Source organism: Phalangium opilio, unplaced genomic scaffold (assembly GCF_054372755.1).
Source record: "Phalangium opilio isolate 3A_F unplaced genomic scaffold, DU_Popi_V2 ptg000002l_1, whole genome shotgun sequence".
NCBI classification, from domain to species: domain Eukaryota; kingdom Metazoa; phylum Arthropoda; class Arachnida; order Opiliones; family Phalangiidae; genus Phalangium; species Phalangium opilio.
The window spans coordinates 15,152,347-15,163,145 of record NW_028324144.1 but is presented as its reverse complement, the minus strand read 5'-3'; the positions used below and the strand labels follow the sequence as shown (position 1 = coordinate 15,163,145).

Here is a 10,799-nt window from a genome sequence, read left to right as displayed (position 1 = left end):
CCAAGGGCAGCGACGGCTCTGCCCCATTGGACCGAATCGCATCCGGCCGAAACCAGTCCCAATCAACCGAAAAACCCGCACTTTTGGCGGATTCGGTCCAATGGGACAGTCCCATTGGAGCGAAAACCCGCACTTCTCCAGGTTTCGGATTCGGTTCATTGGGACAAGAATGCATGCACATGTACACCTAATGGAACTAAAATGAATTTTATTCCCGGGAGTGCAAAGATTGCATCTTTGCAAGCTAACAATTTCTTTGACTTATAATAAAATAATGGTCAAAGAAATTGAGCACCATACGCGAACATTCTGTAAAATATTAAGCACCTATTTTAGTTTAAAAGAACCAAATACTTTCAGATCCCCGAAAATTTACTTTTTAAAGGGAATTGTAGTTTTTTTTTATTATTTTAAGTCATATTTATCACGTTATCAGCTAATTAATAGGAGAATATTTTGGAAAAGGTGGCAGGTAACTACTGGGAGAATATTTTGGAAAAGGTGGCAGCTAATTAATAGGAGAATATTTTGGAAAAGGTGGCAGGCAGCTAATTAATAGGAGAATATTTTAGAAAAGGTGGCAGCTAATTAGTAGGAGAATATTTTAGAAAAGGTGGCAGCTAACTATTAGGAGAATATTTTAGAAAAGGTGGCAGCTAATTAGTAGGAGAATATTTGGGAAAAGGTGGTAGCTAATTAATAGCAGATTTTTTTGGAAAAGGTGGCAGCTAATTAATAGCAGAATATTTTGGAAAAGGTGGCAGCTAATTAATAGGAAAATATTTAGGAAAAGGTGGCAACTAATTAATAGGAGAATATTTTGGAAAAGGTGGCAACGAATTATTGGAACCATTGATTTGGAAAAGGTGGCATCTAACTATTAGGAGAATATTTAGGAAAAGGTGGCAGCTAACTATAAGGAGAATATTTTGGAAAAGGTGGCAGCTAATTAGTAGGAGAATATTTTGGAAAAGGTGGCAGCTAACTATTAGGAGAATATTTTGGAAAAGGTGGCAGCTAATTAATAGCAGAATATTTTGGAAAAGGTGGCAGCTAATTAATAGGAAAATATTTAGGAAAAGGTGGCAACTAATTAATAGGAGAATATTTTGGAAAAGGTGGCAACGAATTATTGGAACCATTGTTTTGGAAAAGGTGGCAACTAATTAATAGGAGAATATTTTGGAAAAGGTGGCAACGAATTATTGGAACCATTGTTTTGGAAAAGGTGGCATCTAACTATTAGGAGAATATTTTGGAAAAGGTGGCAGCTAACTATAAGGAGAATATTTTGGAAAAGGTGACAGCTAATTAGTAGGAGAATATTTTGGAAAAGGTGGCAACGAATTATTAGAACCATTGTTTTGGAAAAGGTGGCATCTAACTATTAGAAGAATATTTTGGAAAAGGTGGCAGCTAGCTATTAGGAGAATATTTTGGAAAAGGTGGCAGCTAATTAATAGGAAAATATTTAGGAAAAGGTGGCAACGAATCATTGGAACCATTGTTTTGGAAAAGGTGGCAGCTAACTATTAGGAGAATATTTTGGAAAAGGTGGTAGCTAATTAGTAGGAGAATGTTTTGGAAAAGGTGGTAGCTAATTAATAGGAAAATAACCTAACCGAACCGAACCTAACCTACCCGAAACCAAAATATTAAAATTTTAATTTAAAACTTAAAAATTGATGGGACTACCATTAAGATTATACTTCATTTTAAACACAATTTGTTTATTAATTCTAAATATCTCTTGCCTTGAAAGGAATGAAAGTGAGCGTTTTAATTAGTATCACGAAACATTTAATTTATATATTTTAAAACTGCACCACCGAATCGCTGACGGCTATCGTGTTTCAAGTTATATTGATGTATTTTTAGGGCATATTCGGACGATTGGGATATCGGTCCATCGGGAATATAGCCATTGGGCTAGATTTAGAAATTCTAGCCAAACATTTTCTGTCGAATGCGATTCTGTCCATTGAGATTCGGTTGAATGGGAACCCCCGCAGCGACAGAGCAGGGTGAGAGTCAGAGAGAGAGCTTGACAAAGGTCGGGGACCCCTTTTATACCACGAGGGAGTTTCTATTTCGCGCACAAACAAGTGGCCCACTCGTGGGTCCATCTTCACGATGTGAACGTTCCTAAACTCTTCGGCTTTTCCATTGACGTCAGAGTTTTAACTTTGAATAGTGAAGAAACTTCACGGTAAAATCGGTAAAACCAGCCAGGTTAGAAAAATAAAGGGGGAGTGCCAGTTTAAAGGGATAGTTTCAAAAAATACTGTTACACTATATTCGCATAAAATATTGCTAATTATGCTGTTAATCACGAAGTTCCACGACAGGTTCACTTCCCCACTCGAAGCTCCCCAATCAAATCTGCAATCGCCCAGCCCCGCTTAGGCTCTCATTACTACACCTTGACCCTGTCCCCACCCGCCTCAAAATTAATAAACTCTGCCTCGTTCACGACTTTATTCATGGTCACCTTGCCTCCGCCTTCTCCGACTATTTTACCCGTAATTCAAGCACTCGCACCCGTGGTCACTCTCACAAATTATTTAAGCCTAGGGCTCTAACTATCTATCGTCAAACTCATTTTACTACTGCCGTCATTGATGACTGGAACTCTTTACCCCCTGATCTCATTATTACCAATAAGTCCCAATTTCGCCGTAAATTATCCGAGTATTTTAAGTCTTTACCTTAGCTTAGTTTCTTGATCGTTTGTTTCGTCATACTTGCCTCCCCCTATAGCAGGCCCCTCCATTCCAATTGTATCTTTAAAAATGTATATATATATATATATATATATATATATATATATATATTCTGTCATCTCTCATAGGAAACGCATGTTATTATCGCTGCTCATGCTTAAGCCACTCAGCTGGCTCTGTGGGCAATTGTATTGTATAAATAAATAAATATTCAGAACACTCGGGAAAGTCATGATCTTTCTAGTCAAACAGAGCCCACCAAGATGAAGGTTCACCCATACTTTATAAAGTAACTGTGATCTTAAGTAATTGTGTGTCAGAAAGTGGTTTATTTCGTTGTTTGTTTTTATGCAAAATCATAATTCGATTTACAATTTGATAAAACATATTCGAACCAGTTATACTAAGACAAAAGTATAGCAATTTATATCAATTTAGCCAACATACCCGAATAAGTGATGGTCATATTCGCAAAATACACATTTTCCAATATTTCCTTTTCGAGAAGAACATAAATCCAAATTTGCACAAGACAAATATTTATATAAAGCCAAAGCTATTTTCATCTTCAGAAGGTTAAATAAAAATGTACCCCCTTTTGGCAAAGTAGTTTTTTTTTTGAAGATAAAAAATTTGTAATGATAACAACATTTATCTTAAGAACGTTTATAGTTTTCATGAATTTTACAATGCGAATGAGGTAAAGGTTTTGGTACATATGTTCCACATTACGCAATCTTGACAAAACTTGCGGCCAGCTTGCTTCGAAGGAAGCGCGGTGCATAGTTTTTCTCTAAAATGCTTCATGTAATATATGTGAAAGTTCTGTGCTGCAGATATCAGACTCGGTTTTGCAGACCATCTTCCTATTTCGTTTGACACGCCTCACCAGGCGTCGCTTTACGAGAATATTTGACGTTACACCTACGTAAACATTTCATTTCAGAACACTGTAAAAAATAATGGTTTACTTCTATTCCATTAATGGATATATCACTTTTGTCAGAAAACCAAACCCTATCCGGTTTGGTTTTGAACCCTTATGGGCATATGTAATGGATCGGTACAGCACCAATATCATTCCCATCATGGATGTTATTTAAACCATCATTATTCCCATCATGGATGTTATTTAAACCATCATTATTCCCATCATGAATGTTATTTAAACCATCATTATTCCCATCATAGATGTTTCTTAACCCGTTATTATTCCCTTCATGGATATTTTTTAAACCGTTATTATACCCATCATGGATGTTTTTTAAACCGTTACTATTCCCATCATGTATGTTTTTTAAACCGTTATTATTCCCATCATGGATGTTTTTTAAACCGTTATTATTCCCATCATGGATGTTTTTTAAACCGTTATTATTCCCATCATGGATGTTATTTAAACCATCATTATTCCCATCATGAATGTTATTTAAACCATCATTATTCCCATCATAGATGTTTCTTAACCCGTTATTATTCCCTTCATGGATATTTTTTAAACCGTTATTATACCCATCATGGATGTTTTTTAAACCGTTACTATTCCCATCATGTATGTTTTTTAAGCCGTTATTATTCCCATCATGGATGTTTTTTAAACCGTTATTATTCCCATCATGGATGTTTTTTAAACCGTTATTATTCCCATCATGGATGTTTTTTAAACCGTTATTATTCCCATCATGGATGTTTTTTAAACCGTTATTATTCCCATCATGGATGTTTTTTAAACCGTTATTATTCCCATCATGGATGTTTTTTAAACCGTTATTATTCCCATCATGGATGTTTTTTAAACCGTTATTATTCCCATCATGGATGTTTTTTAAACCGTTATTATTCCCATCATGGATGTTTTTAAACCGTTATTATTCCCATCATGGATGTTTTTTGAACCGTTATTATTCCCATCATGGATGTTATTTAAACAGTTATTATTTCCATCATGGATGTTTTTTAAACCGTTATTATTCCAATCATGGATGGTATTTATACCCTTTATGATGAAAGCTACACTAAAATCTCGATTGCCGTGCAAAAACCATCCTCTCGTTTCACCCCAACTATATTCATAGTAGCTAGAAACCGATTACGACCGGACCTTTCACTGATCTGATGGCCACCATAATGCTTTATTTTAGTTTAAAATCTAAACCCGATTATTTAAATGTGTATTTGACTTTCGGCTCACTCTGAACCGTTAATGTCTCTTCATTACAGACACGAATATCAAAACCCATATTTTAATTCACCTTTGGCCTCAATTGTCTACTCTTTGATTATCTAGGCCTGTTACGGATATTAGTTGATTTAATCGACAAAGTCAAAGCCTTCGCGTCCTTTTTGTATTATCTAAAGCAAGGAGTATTCTATATTCAGATGTAGTATAGCTTAAGTAATAAATAAAGAGCCATTTCAAATAATAATATAAAAAATGTCCTTTAAATATCAAAATGAAACACTTTATAATACGAAAAAAGGAAATATTGAGGTTTTGTAAGATTTCTTTACACAAGCGACTGCTAACGCGGTGCGCTAGTATAGCACCGGACAGACACACAGACAAACACATATACTGCTGTTTAACTTTTTCTGTATTAATTTTGAGTTGAGAAACCAGATTATCTTAAATTCTTAAATAAATATAATTAATATTATATATTTTCTTCGTTAATTATTCACTTTATTGAGCGTTACATAATTTTAATTAAGAATAATTAGACATTCTCGATAGAATTGACTAATATTGACGTTTGAAATGTAGGATACGCCTACTGTTTCGCCCTACTCAAATCGATAGTATATAAATGTTTCAAATCTCAGGTATTGATAAGAACAGCATAATTGCCTGAAATTTTGGCGGAAGCCCCACCACTGGGAGGCTAGACGTTTCTCATAACTCTAGCTGATCACCGCGTTTGTCTTAACCTTAACGATGACGATGGAGATAGAAACCAGTACGTACAGACTGGTGTCCACGTGGGATGGACAAAAGACGGGATGATGGTCGTGTATAGAAGCCAGTAAATACAGACTGGTGTCCATGTAGGATGGACAAAAGACGGAATGATGGTCGTGTATAGAAGCCAGTAAGTACAGACTGGTGTCCATGTGGGATGGACAAAAACAAGAAGTTGGTAGTGTTAGACAGACAATGGAGTAATAGCTAGTGTAAGAGGAATACAATTTTATAAATTTCCGGGAACTGTATATGCGGTTGGGAAATAGAGAACACATTTGCTCCGTTTTGCAAACTGAGAACGCGGTCCCTTGGGGTGTAACAACAGACGCACACGTCGAAATTAGGACCTCTCCGTGACATAATTCACTCGGAGAGGTAATAAAAATAAATAAAAAACTGTTACATTAAAAGTTGGGAAACCAAAGTAAAACGTCTCCGTGTTGAGACGAGGGCGTATTCATTCAAACAAAAATTAACTTTCTAAACACAGGAAATGCATTGTTCAAATTTGGCGAGTTATTGCCAAGGGCATACGTAAAGGTTAAAGCGTAAAATCATTTTCTATGTATCCTCAATTCTAATGAGAACCTAATATCTATCACTTAAATGTGGATTTAACGTTCGGCTCACTCTGAACCGTAAGGACCTCCTAAAAGAGGACACGAAACAAGGTCAATTTTCGTTTATATCTAAAGTATATTATTTCATAGACCCAATCGTTTCAACACTGGGGAAATAAAGTAGTAGCTTACACATTGTCTATTGAAGTTACAATTTACGTTTACACTATATATAAATGTAGTAAAGCTGAATTAAAAAGTAAACACCAAATTTGAAATGTTAATATCAAAAGATGTTCTTTAATATTGACATGAAACAGTGTTTTAAACCTACACAACTACTAAAAGAATCGTAATGCCGAAAAATATTTAAAATATTTCCGTTCAATATTCTGCAAAATTAAAGTGTTATAGTTTTGTAAGAGATCTTTTCATCCTACTCGCTTTATATTAACTTTGATATGCGTGTAGTGTTTCGATTCAGATGCAATCTTCATTGCTCGTTCTATTTAAACTCTCACTTGTGTCATTCCAAAGAAAGAGGTTTATCTTAAATAATTAAATAAATGTAACTGATATTAAATATTTTAATCGTCAGTATTTTACGTTAATTATAGTTAAGTCGGTTTATGAAACTTAATTCCTAAAATAATTTTTAACATAGCTATCTTTAACGTTATACTTCTAGGGAACACCTATATCAGAACTTTTGTAAATTTAGGGTATATATAATTGATAAGAAAATGCGCAATTGCGTGATTCTTTGTTGGAAGCTCTGCCATTGGGAGGCTAGACGTTTCTCGTAACCCTAACCGCTCGCCGCGTACATCTTAAGCCTAACGACGATGATGGAGTAGAAGCCAAAGTTACAGATTGGTGTCTGTGTGGTTTAGACGAAAGACCAGTAGATGGTGGTGTTAGAAGCCAATAAGAACAGATTATTGTGTATGTGGTGCACACGAAAGGCGATTGCACAGTGTTGTTGTTAGAAGCCATTAAATCGCGGTTGGCATTGGGGAAACAATGGCGGTTAGACTGCAGATGAAGGTGTAACGGGTAGTTAATGATTGGCATTAAATAAGATGGATAAAACAAGGAAGTAAAATTTTCTGAATTTCTGTATACTGCGAACTCTGTCCGGAAATTGCGAACACGTTTGCTCCGATTTTCCAACTGCGAACGCGGTTACAGACAGACAGAGACACAGACACGTCCAGTGTAATACCTCTCCGTGACGTCATCGTCACTCGGAGAGATAAAAACTATGGCTGTGCCAACATTTTAAATTTAAACTAATGTGCCAACGTTTCAATTTTATGCTTGTTATCGAATAGAGTAAAAATTGTTTACTATTTTTAAACCAAATTTTAACCATATACCCTTATTTTCCATTATCAATCCTAATATGGAGTATAGAAAAATGTTTAACTATGTTTATACCATATTTTAACCATATATCCCGACTTTCCATTACCAAACCATATATGGAATAGAGAAAAAATGGTTAAATATTTTTAAACCAAATTCGAACCATATATCCAACTTTCCATAATCAAACCATATATGGAATGGTCAAAGGTTTTAACATAAACCATTTCTTAACCATATTTTAACCACTTATCCTAACATGCCATTATCAAACCATATATGGAATAGTCAAAAATTTAAGATAAACCATTCATACCCCATCAATGGTTTGCCAATCAAAGCAAACCATAATCACACCATCGTCTAGCTAAATTTAAACCATCGATGGTGCAGCGGGAGAGGATATACCCTTTTTATACCATTTATGAACCATTAATTTTAACAGTGTTAAAGAGTGCACAAATTGTATTGAATGATTAAACCTCAATTTTAGGAGTGTACATTTACAATTTTAACTAATAAACAACCTCACTTGAAGGAATTGTGTAATTTGAGGTGAAAATTAGTATTTGTTAATTGCATGTCCATATTTGCCTCATTGATTAATTTTTTCAGCATTTTATATTGAAGAAACATTATCATAGCTACTCTGTACCTACTGAATGAGTAATGGCTCTACGAAGATATAACATGGGGTGCCATTAGTTTAGTACAACTTTTGGAAAAAAATTTCCCTGAGATCTCCAGGTTTTTCCCCATATACTTCCCTGAGTTTTCTAGGTTTTTCCCTAATATGGAGTATCGTATGTGGCAAATGTTAACGAAAGAGGTGAGCAAATGGGACTATTACATAATCAAAGGACATCCCCGTATCTGTAGTAGAACCACAGTTATGAGCCTCAAAAGTTGGGAGTAATGTTAATCCTATGGAGAGGATTTTCACGAACATTTTGCTTAATTACTCGGCCCCTGTTTGACGAAACCCCAAGTTTTAGTGTCGTTTGATGGGGGGCAAATATGACTTTAAGGTACTCGAAGGACATCCCGGTATCTCTAGTAGAACCAGAGTTATAAGCCTCCAAAGTTTAGTGGAGGGCATGTTTATGAACATTTTGCTTAATTACTCGGCCCCTGTTTGACGCAAATTTCCCTGATTTCCCTGAATTATACTAAAAATTGGAAATTTCTCTGAGTTTTCCATGAGGTTTTTGCCAACTATTTATTTCCTTGGTTTTTCCAGGTTTTCCCTATTATCATAAGGAGATTTTCTCTCTCTCTAAGGGCCCAAGATTCTATGCAGGGCCGGATTAAGCAATTTTGCACCCGGGGGCCGAGATACTGTGCGCCCCCTTAAGTCAGAAAAAACTGAACAGCAAGTGTCGCTAAGGGGGAACAGTTTAACTCAATGCGCCCCCAATAAGCCTTGCGCCCGGGGGCCAGTGCCCCCTCGGCCCCCCCTTTAATCCGGCCCTGATTCTATGTTACGGTTGAAATGTATGTATGTCCGATTTGGTTAGCCATCCGTCTCATCTCAAGTGGTATAATAATTGTATAGCCTAAACAGAGGCCGAGCGCATTCGCTGCAGAGTAACCCGGCATTGAACATTTTTCCCTCCTTCAAAGATTTCTCACGAGAGCTCTTCGTGATTTTTACTAAGCGCGAATTTACCTCTTGTGTCTGAGAGAACTGGGGGTTCTGGAAATTCTCTTACTTATTTTTTCCCCTCTAATAGTCTAGAAACTTCAAATATTTTATTGGCGGTTTGCAACACACGTGATAAATGAAGCATCCAATAGAGAGGCGGGATCCTTAAAGTAGACGATTTTGTTTAGTCGGACGGTCACGTACGTTTAAGGGTCTCGGGGAACCTTGGAACCGAGGCTTGCGGTATTCGAATCACTTGGCTTTTCTAGTTCTACACACCCTTTAGCGTCAAAATTTAACATTAAATAGAAATGGATAAACGATTATTCTCAAAACACACTCAGTGCAATTTCGCGGCAGAAAAGTCTATTCTGAAAGTCCAAAAATGTCGCGAAAAGTCTTTACAAATGGATATCAAACCTAAAACTTTAGCTAAAGTAACGCAAACGTTGCTTCCTCCACCAAAGCCTAAATTTGAAAAATCTTTTCAAGTGAATATCACGACTAAAACTTCGTTTAAAGAAACGCAAACGTTGGAGGAAAAAAAACTCATTGTATGTTTAAAACAAAGCATTATTTTTGTTATTATAAATAAATCCCGTTATTAACATATGGTCCAAATTATATTTCAAGGTGTAAATGTAAAAACCCAAACAGATTTGGTTAAGTTTGTGGAACCAAAAGCTAAAAAATTTCGTAAGTTTTGTCTTTACAATTTTTTTTATAAAATAATTACTTCCTTTCAAATTGATTGTCTTAAATAAATCCGAAATGTGTTTAACTATATCTAGAGAGGAATGAAAGAACTCAAACTAATCCAGTAAAGTTTGCGGAACTAAATCCTAAAAAATTTCGTAAGTTTGGTCTTTACAATAAAATTTATAAAATAAAATTTATAAAATAATTACTTTTCAAATTGATGTCCTTAAATAAAATCTAAATGTGTTTACATATATTTAGAGAAGAATGAAAGAACTCAAACTAATCCAGTAAAGATTACCGAACCTATACTTAAAGCATGTAAGTTTTTGATATAGACCTATGCTAATTTAATTAATCTATTGAAATTTAAATATATTATTTCAGATTCAAACAAATTAATGCAGACAGATTTTAAAGGAAATTATGCATGCATGACTATGTCAGAGAATGCTAGTGTGCAAACAGATGTTTTCGACATATTTAATTCATTACACGAGAAAGAGACCTTAGTTAATATCATTGATAGTGTCAAAACTACACAGAACATTTTTTCGATAACTGATGAAAAATGTATTCGTCTCAATCTGGATTTGAAAGTATTATTTACTAGCATTAATTGTTATTAAGCAGAGTTGCCACAGGCCAGGGAAAATCTGGGAATTTCAAAATGGGCTGAAAGAAACGAGACATTGGGGTTTGTCAGGAGAAAATAGAGGAGCATCTTGTCGTGTTTAAGGGCTGTTCACAAATTACGTTACATAAAAAAATCCGATTTGCCCCCCCCCCTCACACATCGTCACATGTATCAACCACCTTAAAATTACTTACCAAAATCTTAC

The 10,799-nt window shown here is 35.3% G+C and overlaps 1 long non-coding RNA gene across 1 annotated transcript; it reads left to right on the top strand.

Annotated features, from left to right (window-relative positions):
- The first annotated feature begins 9,482 nt into the window (after positions 1–9,482).
- Positions 9,483–10,472, top strand: LOC149720193 (uncharacterized). The gene is made up of 5 exons (XR_016381434.1): positions 9,483–9,812; positions 9,892–9,954; positions 10,050–10,112; positions 10,219–10,278; positions 10,345–10,472. It is a non-coding gene; the product is annotated as an uncharacterized LOC149720193 (long non-coding RNA).
- Positions 10,473–10,799: the final 327 nt, after the last annotated feature.